The 16,488-nt window shown below is 43.9% G+C and overlaps 1 protein-coding gene across 3 annotated transcripts in view; it reads right to left on the reverse strand.

Annotated features, from left to right (window-relative positions):
* Positions 1 to 15,647, reverse strand: part of JAKMIP1 (janus kinase and microtubule interacting protein 1) — a 175,348-nt gene extending 159,701 nt beyond the window's left edge. For 2 of the 3 annotated variants that reach the window (XM_049797894.1, XM_049797896.1), the window contains exon 1: positions 15,447 to 15,647. The gene's annotated coding sequence lies outside the window, so the exon portion shown is untranslated. The remainder of the gene's footprint in view (positions 1 to 15,446) is intronic. The other variant, XM_049797893.1, reaches the window with a different exon arrangement.
* Positions 15,648 to 16,488: the final 841 nt, after the last annotated feature.

Genomic DNA, 16,488 nt, shown 5'->3' on the forward strand with positions numbered 1-16,488 from the left:
TCTCTTCCACCATGTGGTGCCCCTATCAATTAAGGCACTGTTTCTGCACCATGAGAATGCAATGTAAACACTTCATGTAATGCAACCTGCCCAGCATCCAAGCTTTCTGTGAAGACTTTTGTTGCCAAGATTTTCTTGCCTTAAGCTACCATCTGAAACATGGAAAGCTGCCCTTTGCAAAACTGGAAAAGCAACATGAAAAGGAGGCAGAAGATAATTCTCTTCTGTTTCCCTCCGTATTCAGCAATTAACACGTTACTTTCAATCCATCAGACTTAAACCAGAAAAATAGTAGTTAAATATGACAAGCGTTTGAACGTATCTCAAAAGTTGCAATATTGTTCATTGTCTCCAATCCATCAGCAATTTCGGTATTGGCTTGGTTGTTCACAAGAAACACATTCATGTTAATGCAGCTCAGTCTGGGAGAGAGGGAGATATGAATCCTGTTCCATACCTGGTCATTGGGATGAATTGCACAACAAGGGCCAGACACTGAACCATCTCACAAGCACCATTCACCCAGGCTTTGTACGTATCATATATTGCACAATGAGGTGAGAGATTGAGAAGGGAAGTCTGAAGATAATTTTTTGTAAATGTTGCTTTGATAAACTCAATGGCTGATTTTTAGCATTCATCCCAAGCTCAAAAAAGCTAATCTGTATGTCCAAGAAGCAAACAATACAATCAGTGGAAAACCTGGCATTAAACAATGACTCAGCATGTGGACTGAGCCTCAAACTCTGAATAAAAAATTTATAATATATTTAAAATTTAGAAGGGTGGTTACACCCACTCAGGAAAAAAAAAAAAAAGTAGTAAGTACATTGGTGGCAAGCTAACTAAAAGAAAAATCAGAAATTAGAAAATAAGTAGCTTGCTATTAACAAGAAAGAAAAAATGGTCACTTTTCTTAGTGTTATGGTCAACTCAGAACAATTTCATTAAACAAAAACACTGGGAATGCTCTGTAAATTTAAAGTCATCTAACACAACACAGTCTTCAAGTAGAAAGCTGATGTTGAATTCAGAAAGATAAATCCCATGTTTAGCAGCAGTAAAGTTTATTATAAAATGCATTTCTTTGGCATTATACAGTTAGATTTGAATCTTATATTAACATTTATGATTAACATTACATAACATGAAGACATATTATGAATATTAATAAAAGTGTTACACAAAGGCACATACAGATGATCTGTGCAAACTGAAATGTACATTCCATCCTACAGAAACAGATAATCTCAATGGAAGAAAAGATGCAATTATGTGACAAGAAAATGTAGGATGAAACAGATATCAGAAAAAGCTGAAATTCAAGTTACACAGAAGGTTTAGGTGCTTTGTGAATGAAGAAGAAAACTTCAGTAACTGAGAAATCATGCTATGAAGGAAGAAGAGGAGGAGTATCAACTCAGTATGAAATAATATGCAGATTATGGTACGGAGCCACGAAACATCTGAATATAAATTCTACTTATCAAAAATAGAATGAGTTTTAGCCATGTTAGAAAAAGCAAAGCTGAGCTCCAACTTACATACAGATCAACATTATGAACGTAGCATTTTCCTGCTGGCTCAGTATCTCACATAGAAGGATGACAAGGGAATTTATTCCTTTCCTGCCATGTGGATAGGCAGAAGGTTAACTAAACAACCACCAGTTTTGAAAACTCTGCTTTCTGCATTATCAGGAATGGGATGATAGTCTTGTCTCCTTGACATACTTCCACAGCAAGCATTCCAAAGAAGAAGCAGCAGACCAAACTCCCCTGATATTAAAAGATGAAATAAATCTCTGTACAGAGACTATTATTGCCCACACATATACTCAGGAACGGAAGCAGAGAAAAATTCTGATCCAGCTTTCAGATTGTCTGTTAGTTGCAGTGATGCAGGCATCAGTTATGAAATGTATTGCACAGCTTCACTACAGGCATACCGTAGGCAAAATCATGCAAACATGCAAGTCTGGCCACATCTTGCAGGTTAAGGCCCCCATGCAACCCAATGTTATTAGAAATGCTATCTTTTTTTTTCTTGCAATAAAAAAAAATTGTTTACATGTTTTTGAACACAAATGCCACAGCATTTGCCCATCTACTCCAACGTTACAAAACCAGAGAAAAAAGTGCAAAATTTAATTGAGCTGCTTAAGTAATGAAGCTCTGATATTTAATTGATTTGCTTGAAACTGTAAATTGCTAAAAACAAAACATTATTTTAACTTGACAGTCCCATTGAGACCAATATTTCTCACTACACTGCAAGCTTATTCTAAGCTGTTTATTAGCACAAACACTACTAACAGCCTGCAGAAAAGAAATCTCAGCTCTAGAGCTGGCTTTGAACCTCAGCTTGCAATGGTTGTAGGTTAAAGCTTCATTTTCACATCTGCATAGGTACTACCCAATCCAGTTTGAAGCCCAGACAACAGAACCAAGGGCTGACAGTCTTCAGTGCCACTCCACAGTATAAGTCAGTATTTCCTGTAACTTGTTTCCCACTTTCCTCTTGGGCTCAGCTATTTATTAGTTTATGTAGATCTGAACAGAATTTAAGTCTTCAGCCACATGGTTTGCGCCGTTTCTCCAACATCCTGCTCATGTAAGTCAAACAACCCTAGATACTGCAATGCAGAATGATATTAGCTAACCAGGGAATCATAGTATATATTGCTCCAATGTGATCTATAAGCTTTGGTACAGCACAAAGGATGATGCTGGGATATGCTTTATAAATGTCTGACGAGATAAAAACTCCATAATAGATGGGATGAAGTCTCTCTAAAGGGATGTGTGCTAGTTTGGGCTGCCATAGAGTTAACCTTCTTCATAGTAGCTAGCATGGAGCTATTTTTTGGATTTGTGCTGAAAACAGTGTTGATAATACAGTTTTCCTTATTGCTGAGCAGTGCTTACACAGCATCAAGGCTGCCTCTCCTCACACCTCCCCACCATGGAGCAGGCTGGGGGGCACAAGGAGTTGGGAGGGGACACAGTGGGACAGCTGACCCCAAGTGATCCAAGGGATATTCCAGACCATAAGATGTCATCCTCAGCAGATAAAGCTGGGGTAAGAAGAAGGAAGGGGGGGACATTCAGAGTGATGGCATTTCTCTTCCCAAGTCACCGTTAGGTGTGATGGAGCCCTGCTTTCCTGGAGATGGCTGGACACCTGCCTGCCCATGGGAAGTGGGGAATGAATTCCTTGGTTTGCTTTGCTTGTGGGCACGGCTTTTGCTTTACCTATGAAACTGTCTTTATCTCAGCCCACGAGTTTTCTCACTTCTACCTTTCTGATTCTCTCCCCCACCCCACTGTAAGGAAGGTGAGCGAGCAGCTGTGTGGTCCTTAGCTGCCGGTTGGGGTTAAACGATGACAGGTTGTCAAGCTAGAAAGCATTTGGTCTTGTACAACTGGCTCTAATTCAAAGGGGACAGAAGCGGCTCTAGAAGGGACCTTGCTGGTAAGGGGAGAAGAAAAGCAGGAACAAACCAGGGGATCTGCAGTCAGAGAGTGTGAGTGGGTGTGCAGGACCATATTCCAAAGGGAACCAGTTTTGCTGTCAATGAGCCATAACATCTCAGCTGAGCATACTGAAAATATTTACCTGAAAAAAAAAGAGGAAAAAAAATCAGCAACTACTTGACCGTGTTCCATAGAAAGAAAATTAATAGTCACTGAAGGCTTGTCCAGGAATTTCAACACATGGGTTACAAGCCACCTCTCTGCTCTTGACATTTTGTTTAACCAGCCAGTAATACAATTTTGTGTGCTACCCCAGAAAAGTCACAAGACAGCCAACTCCAGCATATTACAGGTGCCTAAGTTGATATCAGGTTAGAGCGCATATGGAGAAGAGGCCTGGAGTTTGTTTCAACAGATTCATAACACAATCAGGTAGACTCTCACCTCCCCAAAATTTATTTTAAGAGTAAATGTTTATCATCAACAGTAGCTTGTATAAAGAAAAGAAGTGAGATTTTTTTTTGCCTGGAGTGGCATACATGCTATTTGCGTAGGAAGTTACAATGAGGGCAGCAATGGTCATGATCACATACCAATGGTGTTTGTATGCAGCACCTTCAGCCAGCTAAAGGTGGCATGCAGTATTTCCACCAAACACCTTGGAGCCAAGCACAGTTTCACAAGCCACAGCGAAAAAGAATAAGAAAGTTCTCAAAACATGAAGACAGACAATCTGATATGTTACTTGGAGAAAGTTAAATCCTATTTGTCAAAAACAGATAAGAAAGACCTCAGCACACAACATCTGAAGATTTCCACACTGATACTCTTAAAGACGACTCTGTGGTCAGCTGAGACCTATAGAAATATCAGCATTATTCTTTCTTGCTTATATGCTCCATGCAACACAAAAGCTGTAGGCACACACGTTACTGACAGAGTCATTCAGAAAGACCAGTCTCAGAGCCTGGTTTCTTTATCGGTACAGTAGCCAGGAGCACCACCTGTGCAACGGACTGCAGCCTTGCACCAGCCATGGGTTTCCCAATACCGAACTGGAAGCTCACAGACCTGTAGTGAACTGATAAACCAGCATTCACAGGAAAATAGTAACTGCCGCCTTTATTGCCTTAGCCATCTCAATGGCATATTCCAGCACTGCGAGAATAAGGGAAACTTTGCATGTATACGTGTGATGGGTTGACCCTGGCTGAACGCCAGGTGCCCACCAAAGCTGCTCTATCACTCCCCCATCCTCAGCTGGACAGGGGAGAGAAAAATATAACAAAAAACTTGCGGGTCGAGATAAGGACAGGAGAGATCATTCACTAATTACCGTCACGGGCAAAACAGACTCAGTTTAGGGAAAATTAACTCAATTTATTACAAATCAACCAGAGCAAGGTAATGAGAAATAAAACGAAATCTCAGAACACCTTCCCACCACCCCTCCCTTCTTCCCGGGCAAAACTTCACTCCCGGATTTCACCACCAAGCCCCCCCAGTGGCACAGGGGGACAGGGACGGGGTTTATGGTCATCACACGTTATTTTCTGCCGCTTCACCTCCTCAGGGTGAGGGCTCATCACACTCTTCCCCTGCTCCAGCGTGGGGTCCCTCCCACAGGAGACAGTCCTCCACAAACTTCTTCAACGTGGGTCCTTCCCACGGGCTGCAGTTCTTCATGAACTGCTCCAGCGTGGGTCCATTCCACAGTGTGCAGTCCTTCGGGAGCACACTGCTCCAGTGTGGGTCCCCCACGGGGTCACAAGTCCTGCCAGAAAACCTGCTCTGTGGGCTCCTCTCTCCGCAGATCCTGCCAGGAGCCTGCTCCAGAGCGGGCTTTCCATGGGGTCACAGCCTCCTTCGGGAACCCACCTGCTCCGGCGTGGGGTCCTCCATGGGCTGCAGGTGGAGATCTGCTCCACCGTGGACCTCCCTGGGCTGCAGGGGGACAGCCTGCCTCACCAGGGTCTTCCCCACGGGCTGCAGGGGAATCTCTGCTCCGGCGCCTGGAACATCTCCTCCCCCTCCTTCTGCACTGACCTTGGTGTCCGCAGGGTTGTTTCTCTTACATGTTCTCACTCCTCACTCTGGCGGCTGTTTCTCCCTGTCCCAACTGGTTTTTTTCCTTCTTAAAATGTTATCACAGAGGTGTTACCACTATCACTGATTGGCTCGGCCTTGGCCGGTGGCGGGTCCGTCTTAGAGCCGGCTGGTATGGGCTCGCTCTCGAACACAGGGGAAGCTTCCAGCAGCTTCTTACAGAAGCCACCCCTATAACCGCCCCCCCTGCTACCAAAACCTTGCCACACAAAACCAATACAATACGCTGTAAGAAGTCCCCCGCTTCAACTGCACAGCCATTTCTTGGCATCCAAAATCTACCAGGTACTGCGATGCAGTGCGTGTATGCTGCCTGTCCGGCACCCAAAGTGTCAGTCGAGCAAGAATCTATAGAAACTCTCAATACTGGCAAAATCACAGAGCCAGTAACTGTGTTCTGCCAGGTTAGTATACAGAAGTTCCCCCTGTGACCTGTGAACACCTCCGAGGTTCAGAAACAACCACAGAATTGCTTCTGCATCTCCAGTGCCTTCTACACATACAGTGCCCCTTCTGCAAAACTTCATCCAGGCCTGAGGTCTACCACCAAACAGAATAGACTCAAACAGAGAGCACATGGAAGTCAAACACATTAGTGGATTAAGAATACTGCTCCCCAGAAACACCGAAGATTTCTGATGAAATGCTAAGAAGTAAGTTCTAGAGGAGTTCAAATGAGAAGGGCTTAGCTCTTGAACTCACCTTGAACTGATGACAAAACTAAGCACAACCAACAAAGTCCTACTGACGCAGGCATGGATCACATGAAGCTTTGTGACATGGATGTTCCCAGGTAGGTTTAATGAGTTTCAGAACTACCATACAACTTGGTAGAATTTATTCACGTTCTGATTCACTCCCATACTGGGTTAGTTTTATATCAGGAAGAAGGCCTGTGCACCTCCAGTTGCTGAAGTTTTAGACTGTGGCCCCAAGCTCACATTTCTCTATCAAAACACAGAAACACCCACTTACAGTCCCACTTTTCAGGGCAGGTTTCACCAGTCAGAAACAGTTATGGCATGAGCTGCTATAAAAGCTGAAAAAAATCTGATTTTTAAACTTTACTGCAGATTGAAGAAGGATATATATGTATGCAAACCCCCCAAAACTGTAGCAGCTCTTCCCATGCACAGAGGTAATGCTGTTCGTCACACTCATGAATGTAAGCGCTACAGTCAACCTCTCCGCCTAGACTAGTTGTTCTTTACCTCCAGTGTAAATCCAGAACACATGCAATAAAGTTGATGCATGTAGGGATGATGAATCCATGTTACGCAGACTGGAGCTGAGATCTGAACCAAACCAGTCAGCAGCAAGACAGTTCTTATTTTTCTATTTTAAAAGCCACAACTGTTGCAGGAGAGAACCCACGGCAACATTTGTATCACCTGTGGGGTGTATCTCAGGCAATATAAAACAGGAAAAATAAAAAATTATCTGTGTAATTCAAGAACTCTCAAAAATATGACTTTCCCATTGTACAGTTCCATTACTTAAGAAGAGATCTAAGCCTTAAATTAATGATTCTTTCCCCATATGAAAAAAAAAAGTTATAGCCAAAAAAAGAATGACATGGCTTAAGCTGTGCAGAACATCCATTCCTCCATCAGGAAAAAGCACACAGCAAAATAAGAACATGTAGCATTTTGCCATCAACAAAGCTGCCTACACAGACGCCCACTTTTTCCTATTTTCTCTGTAGCATACTCTTAACTCACTCATCTCCTTCTGCATCCTTCTCACACTCATTGACTTACCTACGTTCCACACAGCTTCTTCAGACTTGTTTGCACGAGAAAACTGACCATGGAAATAGTTATTCTCTTACAGTCAGTTCAGAATACATCATCCATTTTATTTTTTCCCCTCTCCCAATATATTTATATACCAAAATAATTTTCTTGAGAAACAGAGAGGTTACTCCAGGGTGTCTAAAATCTGAAATAACGAGAGCAGGATAATTATGCCACAGACCTAAGCTTCACACTGTGATAGATTCATGCATTTGGTCCCACCTCCCAGTAAGGAGCTGGCAATTACTGCATTCCAGTGCAGGACCATGGATTTTTTCCAGCTCCCTTACTCTATGTGCCAGTTACAGCTAATTGTGGCAGCTGAACCACTAATGCATTTTTGCATCAGATGCAAAAGACCTAGATATACTAGATATGCAAGAGCAAACCTGCAGTATATTTTGCTTTTTCTGCAGATGAGAATTACCGTTCTTTGCAATCGTGATATTTAAAGCTCTGCTTTACTGACATCCAACAGGATTTTAGATTTAAAAGTCTCAATCTGTAAGAAATGCACACTATTTATTACCTACAGTAATATGGGGGCACCTCCCTCTAAAATTTTTAGATACCCCTCCTTTTCTAAGTTAGAAAGAGCAAATAATTAGAACCCTATGTTGCTTTTGTGCTCTTTTAAGGATTAGCCTTACTCAATTCCTGGACAAGTTATACATCAAGTACACTACGTACTCTGACTAGAGCTTTAAATCAGACTAGAGCTGTTTAAATCAGACACATCTCTAATACATCCCTTCTTAAAGCATAATCTGGTATTATTGTGCAATTATTTTTTAGTGCTAGTATGCAGGAATCTTCTGTTTCATCCAGTTCATCAGATACACCGTCTCCACAAAAACGTCTCTATTTATCTGTATGTTAATCTTTGAAGTATTTTCTGTGTGCACATTTGCAAACACACACAAAAGTTCTCTTCATCTACAGTTTTTACTCTTAGAAACCACTGTTTTGTTACCCAATAGCTAGATTCCTAATAGCTGGCTAAATAGATAGACTAAATCTAGCTCAGATATATCTAACCATTGCTGTGGTCATGGTTCCCCACTGTGGTACAGAATAGCCATCTATCTTCTAGACTAGAAGCAATCTAGGAGCGGTTAAGGTAAAAAGATGGGGAAAAGAAAAAGAAGAAAAAAAAATATTTCAGGCTTTCTTACACAGTAGACAATAGAAAAAAAATCTGCAAAAACCAATATATACAGAATATTTGTTATTAGCATAAAGGCAAGGTTGGTAAAATTAACAAATAGCTGACTGCAAGAAAGCTTTATTTTTTACTACAAGAGGTAGTAATAGCCCTGACTTCCTGGCTGGTAGAATGTAGAATCTAAAAATTCCTGAGAAATGGCAACATACAATGGCAATCCATTAAAAAAAAACAAACCAAACCAAAAACCAGAAAACATTAATGATGGGATAAAATGAGATGTCAGGGGAAAAAAGAAATAGCCCAAAAATATTCACTTTTCAAGGTAACTCATTGCAGAGAATAAAAGTTAATGCTATTCAACAGTGAAACTGGTTTAAAAATAAAAAAAGGCTCATCTAACCCTCCCAGTCATGTATATACATCTTGAGTTCTGGAGCAGGAGCATTATCTTTGATACTTCAACCTTACAAATGCTTACAAATGCACAAATACTTACAAACACAGTTACAAATGCAAATACTTACAAATACTTATAAGTGCAGTTTGAAATCGATCAACAAATACAAAAATTAGTCGTAGGGCACTCAGAGACAGCAGAACCATTTAAGCCTCATTTCCGTAGGAAGCCAGGCTACAGCAAATGTAATTAAAGTTTTTAGTAAGAATGTGCTATTTTACCAAAAGACTCAGAATTACCAGAACAGACACTAAGTCTTGGGGCACAGCATCCCGTCCTCTGTCCCCATCCTATTGTGGTAGTGGCCAAAGCCTCACGCAAAAGCTAATAAGATGATTATCTTCTACAAGGATTATGCTGCACAGAGAAGCTGAAGTCTGCCTTTGTGAGAATTAAGTCCATCGGCCTTATTGGTCTGCTGATTTTTTTTATTTTGCCATTGTGAAGATAGGTTTTCACTCTGATCTTTCTTGAAATGAGTAAATCTCATTGGTATAAGAAGCTGGGATAAAAGGCACTCGCAGATCATTCTTTTTTGTTTAAGAAATAAGGAGTCCGGAAAAGGATATGAGAGGGAAAATGACTGATTTCTTCTTTAAGAAATAAAGGTCTGCTACACTAAATTAGCAAGAGTATAATTAAAATATAGTCTATACCTAACAAGTTTAGCAATGAATGATTAAGACACGATCTGTTCTACAGAAAATGCCAAAACGTGACTCGAAGTAGATCAACATAAGGTAAAAACATTGTGAAAGCGGTGCTTTACACCTTGATAGGGAAAAAGCTGTGTTCTTGGGATTTCAGCTCTCATTTCCAAGCAATTTAGAGAAGCAACACATCACAACATGCACTCTCCATCCTGACAGGGATCACAGAGTGTTTACGTCCCGATAGTGCAGAAAGAACTACATGAAGGAGTTACTCCAAAATCATGGAAGTACTTGCAGCTTAGAGACTCAAACAGAAAGGGAATCACTGTCTCACAAAGTAAAACCTCCACCCCAGAAACGTGTCCTGATTAGACTCAGAATACAAGTCCATCACATTGCCACAAATATTTATAAACGTGGAGAACAAGCTTGTTCGGAGAATTAGTAGTTCACAAGAAAATAAGGCTTGTACCTTTGGACGGCAGTTCAAATGCAAGCTGGTGAGAAGAAATGCAAAATGTTTGACACTTTCTTAGCATAAACAGTAGCATTGCTGTGCAGTAAATAAACAGTTACCAGATGCTGGATACTGCTCTAGATAGAAAACAGAAAAAGAAGATGAAATCTCAGCCTCATAATCACTGACATTTTGGAAAGTCTTACGAAAATGGGTCTACTGTAGATAGATAAGATGTTCCTCATTCTGATCATTAAAGAAGAGAAATAAGGTAATTTTGGAAGAACCCAAGGAAGATTGCTCTCCAGTGGCTTACTCTTAGTCTCACCATACAAATAATAATAATACCAACAACAATAATAATACTTCAGTTTCAATTACACCAACATGCCACTTGGCTCACTTCATCTTAAAACAAATAGATAATGTTAGGACTAAACTTGAGTGCATTATACTCACGGGGGGGGGGGGGGAATATCACCTCCTCACCTGCACAGCGAAGTCAAAGCAACCAGATAAGCAGACAGTGCCCATAATGAAGGCTGACAACCATGTTTTCCTTGGCTAAAGGGACACCATTTATTGAGGTTACACCCAGGAAGCCATGCATTTCATCTGCAGCACATGCTTAACAGCAGCGCTAAATCAAAAGTGAAACTGCAAAATACAGCCGGGTGACACTAATAACACTTCCGCACTGAATGGAAAGCTAATCATAATCATAAAAGCAACTAAAAGTATTCAATGCTAATGTCTTGTCAAAGACAACTGAAATGGAGGACAACCGTCAGCTATCAACGAGGGTGCAAGTTAAGTCAAAATGGCCCTGAGAAATATGAAAAACATACTTTCTGAAACAGCTCCCATTTTTCTTACTTTCAAGGTAGGGTGCTAGAGAACTGGCAAAATACTGTTAAGGTGGACTGTAGACAAGAAAACAGAGCAGAAAACCTCAAAGAGGTGTGAGAGACATCTTGATCCTCCTATGGTTTGGGCTACGTCCAGCATTTAGTAGGGAACAAGTAAGCAACACATAAACAAATACACAAACAAAGCAAAACCAAAGCAAAGCAAACCTATGTGGACTGTGCTTTTAGAGGAGTAAATAACCAATATAAAAAAGTCTGTTCACTATTTCTAAACATCTCACCATTTAAGTGATGTTTGCTTACCTTTTAGACTTTCACCTCTAGAAAGTGGTTTCAGTTAATCAGGTTATTCATCATGTTACTAGGACAGCACTAAAACAACTACATGTGTGTGTATGCTTACAATTTTTTTATAATGTGTATTAGGCACACCTCTCTTAAAATCAGAGGGTAGAAAGATAAATGAGAAATTGCCACTGTACATCTTTCTCTTTATTGACATAATTTCCCAATGTGAACTGTTAACAAGATACATAGTGACTACAAGGTTTTGTGCCCAAAGAAACAACAAAAATAAAGAGGAAAAACAACCTTTCTTCACACTGTATTCCTCATTATATCAAGCACCTTAACCACTCCTGTCTAACTTAAAATAACAGCTGCAGGTGGGAGCTTCCCAAATACATTTGGCTCTTTATTTGCATTTATGCATGTCTTTGAGAGCCTATATGTTAAAGAAAGAATGTGTCAAATTCAAAGGTGGCTGTGGAAGGAAATGGCAGATCTATGAGTCTGGTGTTGTGCTGAGAGGAAATGGGGAAGACCTCACCTATCACAGCACATAGCAGAAGTTTCTTTTAAGCTGCCATTCTTATTAGACGAACGAAGAGATGGAATATTGCAAGTAAGGAAGTAACCAACTTAAAGTTTTAGTGATATCACAGAAACGCCTACAAAAGCATTACATATGCTAAAAAAAAGTTCTATGATTTATAATTACGCGCAAAGGATGGAAGTATCACTGAAAAAGAGTGAGTTAAAAATGAGTTTAAACTACTACTACTACAGTTCCATTTTGCCTCTTTGAGAATGAATCTATACCATTTTTATTGAACTACTATAGATATTTTCCCTATTACTGAAGTTAGGGCTAATAAAGTTTTATATTTTAAAAAAAATCTTAGCAAAAGTTCAACAGAAGTAAGTTACAAAATTTGCATATGGGGGAAGCATTCCCAGAATGGAAAAAAGCACTTTTTTAGATCATGAACTCAGGTTGGTTTACTGTAACGTGAATAAACTATGAAACAATGACTATGAAACTGATTTTCCTGAATACTGCAGAGTAGCATTGGAATGAGTACCATAAATCAGCAACTGTTCTAAATATGGAACTTTTTTTTAATGAAAAACAAAGGAGATGGAATGTGTTTGTGCGTATCAGTACACAAAGCTGCAATTAAGGCTGCATATTGTCCCTTCAAAATGAAGTAGAATAGAGTTAATGAAAGTTGAAAGGAAAAAAAAGTCAGGATTACAGACAAGAACATGCGGAAGGATTTAATGGTTTGTTTCATTGGTGGCAGAGCAACCTTAGTTCAAAATTAATAAATGAATTGATAAACTGAGATGCAGTGATCAGTGGTACGTGTCCATACATCCTCTTAGAGGGAGGCAGCATGCAACCAACCTTGCTTTTATACAGAGGCAATCCAACCTCACATTCTTCATTATTTTCTGCTCCCTGGCATGTATTTATGCCAGCTCCAGCTGGCCTTACACTGTCCAGAAATGTGGCCCAGGCCCATTTATTTCCTCAATATACTTGTTACTCCTACATCTCCTATTTTCTATCATAATCTAATCAAAATGTTCAACAGGAAAAAAAAATCTATACACGAAAGTAACTATAAACAATAAAATGCTGACAAATAATATTTAAAACTGACAGCAGAGCTGGGATAAACTGTAAATAGATGGTGCTGGGGACACAAATATACTAACTATGGAGAACAAAAAGAGGGCTTGAAGAAGATGGACCTCTGAGAGGAAAATCATGATGAGAAACCCCTCTTCTACCACTGTGTACTGAGATTAATATTTTAACAGAGCACATCTCTTCCAGTTCAAACTTCATTTTTACCTCGGGTTCAGCCCACGGCCTCTTTTGAGGATATTTCTAACTCTTGTGTTCCCATAACAACAATCTAAGACACTAAGGGACATACATTTAAGTGGAGAGTGAGCATTGCTCAGAACATTTCAAAAAAGAAAAAAAAAGCCTTTATCTGCATGCAGGAGAACTTAAGCAGGTTGGGCAAATCTCTGTACCAATGGCCTCTTACAGTACTAGTATCTCAGCCCATAGCAGACTGTCGCCCCAGTGCGTCAGTGAAGGAGTCCTACGGGGTGGCCTCCTTAAACTTCTAGAGCCACTCTCCAAACAGTGGTGTCTCCACCCATAAGGAGAATCACCTCTTCTAGAAGATCCAAGATTCTTGGCCCTTCTGTTCATAACTCCAATGTATCTATTCATTTCACATTAACATCCTCACTACCTGCACCCATCCAAACCCAAAAACCCCAAACCCAAAAAGACTCCACGCTACCTCAGGCTGCAAGAAACAAAGTCATCCCAATGGACCGAGAAATATAAACGGAGCACAGACCGAAAACCAATGTTCTAAGCCCTACAGAACATCACAGCTCCTGTATCACAATAACTAATTTTAGCATTATTAATAGTAAGGCATGCGTATTTTCAATACAGAACAAAAGCACCATCTCAAAAGATAATTAAGCAGAATTTAAAAGTCTCATAAATGCACCATGAATCAGCGTGTCTTACAATTGGAAAACATTTATTTTCAGCAAGCTTTGGAAAGCCAACACAAAGCGTATTCACCCCTAGCCATATAAAACCTGAAAGAGAAACTGGCATCTCATGGAGGTGAAACACAGCAGACCCTGATAAGCATTACAGAGCCCCATTCCTGCATAAATACATATGCACATCATGCTTACTGTCGGTGAGACCAATCATGTAAGAAAAGACATTACTGGGTGTACATGATGGGTGCTAAGCATAGGGAGGGATCTCAGGGAGAAAAAGGAATCTTGAAATGAAGTGGGACTCATTTTCTTCCCCCTTACAAAATTTGCTAGGATTTCCTTTTAATGAAATTTTTAAATAAATAATAAAAGCAAATGCCATCTGTTTAAATTAACATCATTATTTCTCAGGATTGTTTGCCTAGACGGTGTGGTACATGGAAGTCATCAGTCAGGCTAGTAACATACGACTGATAATCTGTTAGTACCTAACAAAAATAACTCCTGCTTGTTTGTTCAACCTGCGTCCACTCCATCCTCTCTCCAAACGGAGATCCCTCAAATCTGCGGTGACTCACGGGCCTAACAGCTGCCTTAAGGGCTGAGGTAAAGAACTTTCCTCCAAATCTCACCCATTCACTAGGACAAACCGGTCTTAGCGGGCAACTAATAAACAACAACTACGCTGTGCGCAGATACTCCTCTCATCCAGCCCCTCGGATACTCTGACACTCCTCTCATCCAACCCCCCGGAGCGACCTCTTCTATGGTGTTGCCATAGAAAACGGAAAGGAAGCCTCCAATTAGGGAAGAGGTCAGTCTAAAGCAGAGGTATTATGTAAATACCGGCCGGCCAGCCCCCTGCAAACAAAAAAATAAAAAAATAAAGGCCTCGTCCCGCAAGCCCTCCAAGGGCAGGCCTCAGGTTCGCCCTCCGAAAACCCACGCCGGCAGGGCTCGGCTTGCGAGCGCGGGTGCGGAGCCCCCGCAGCCTGCCCCAGGGACGCCGGCCTGGACCCCCGGTAGCGCCCGGCAGGAGGGGCGGGCGGCGGGGCCCCGGCCGGCACGGTCCGCGGGGCGCCGCGCCGGTATCCCACCCGCCGGCGGGGACCGGCGGCCGCGGGGAAGCCGGCAGGGATGGCTGAGCACGGCGGGGGGGGGGTCGGAGGGCCGGCAGCCGCCGCAGCCGCGGGGCCCGGGGCTCTCCCCCTGCCCGCCGCGGCCGCGCCCCGGCCCGCCGATGAGCTGCGGGGGAGTTGCGGGAGGGCCGGGGCGGGCGGCGAGCCCGGCCGGGCTGGCCCGCTGGGCGGGCGGCAGCCGCCTCTCGCCGCCCGCCCCGGGGACAGGCGGCGCCCAGCCCCGCCGAGGACCGGCCGCCCTTCCCGGGGGCTTCCTCGCCCGTCGGGTCACCGGCACGGCGGGGCGAGCGGAGCCGGGCACGGCCTCGCCACGCCCCGGGCTGCACTTTTTTCCTTCCCCTCGGGCACCTCGCACGGTCAAAGTCTCCGAGCGCGGCAGCATCCCTCCATCCATCCCTCCATCCCTCCATCCCTCTCTCCCTCCCCCCCCCCGCCCCCTCCTCCGCGCCGCCTCCGCATCCCCCACTCATGCCTCCCCGCCGCCGCTACTCACCCACGCCGCGGCCGGCACCGGCGGCAGGCCCTCCCCGCCCCGCCAAGCTCCTCGCCCCGCTTCTTCCCCGCAGGGACCCGCTAGGCGCTCCGCGGCCGGAGCGGCGAAGCTAAGCGGCGACGCTCTCCGCCCGGGCAGCCGCACCTCGCTGCCGGCGCCGGGCTCCCTCCCCAGCTGTCACCGGCGGCCCGCCCTCGGGAGGCGGCGGCCCCGCGCCGCTCCCCGCAGCCCCGCCTCCCGCGGGCGGGGGCGGGGGGGCCGCTGTCGCGGCCGCGGCCGCGGACGGGGCCGGGGCCGGGGCCGGGGTCGGTCGGGGCTCGGGGGTGCCGCCGCGGGTCGCGGAGCTCTCGGCCTCGGCGGGCTGCCCGGCGCCCCGCTCCCGCCCCGGGGAAACTCCGCCGGCCCCGCGCTGGCGTCCCTCCGGGCGGAGCGGGGTGCGGGCGGTGTCCCCCCCGTCCTGGGCTGGCCGCCTCGGCAGGTGCGGAGCCGTGCACCGCGAGAAGAGAGCGCTGAGAAGAAGGGTTTACCCTTCTGATTTTTTTTGGTGTCACACCCTACCGTAGCGCGCAAGAATTAGAGTTGTCGGATTAACTCATCCGCTCGCGCTCGCTGTCCTCGTGCCAGATGGCTGTAAACCCTAATACCATTTAAAACCCCATTATTTTGTTAGAATGGAACAGAATAGCTGCTTGAGGCTCCCGGGCCCAGGCTCTGCTTGCGGGTTTCTAACCAGACTGCCTCTTCTGCGCTGCCGAACGTTGGCTTTGAACGCGCCGTTACTAAAATGCTCTTTGCGAGTATGTTTCCGTCGATCCGGATTCAGCGATTGACCCGGTAAACGCAGCAGGAATGTACTTCTGTTAGCTAAATACTAAGGCCTCAGGGAGCGGGAACGGCCACGATAATTACCTCGATGTTATGTTGGTGGCTAACGCCGTATTTCCGTAAGCAGGCCCAGTATCGAGGAGAAAATAAGCAGTTTTACCATTCTGTTTGGGGGGTTTTGTGTTGTTGCCGCTGGGGTGCTAGGTCTATACTTACA

This window comes from Accipiter gentilis, chromosome 3, assembly GCF_929443795.1.
Source record: "Accipiter gentilis chromosome 3, bAccGen1.1, whole genome shotgun sequence".
Lineage (NCBI taxonomy): Eukaryota > Metazoa > Chordata > Aves > Accipitriformes > Accipitridae > Astur > Astur gentilis.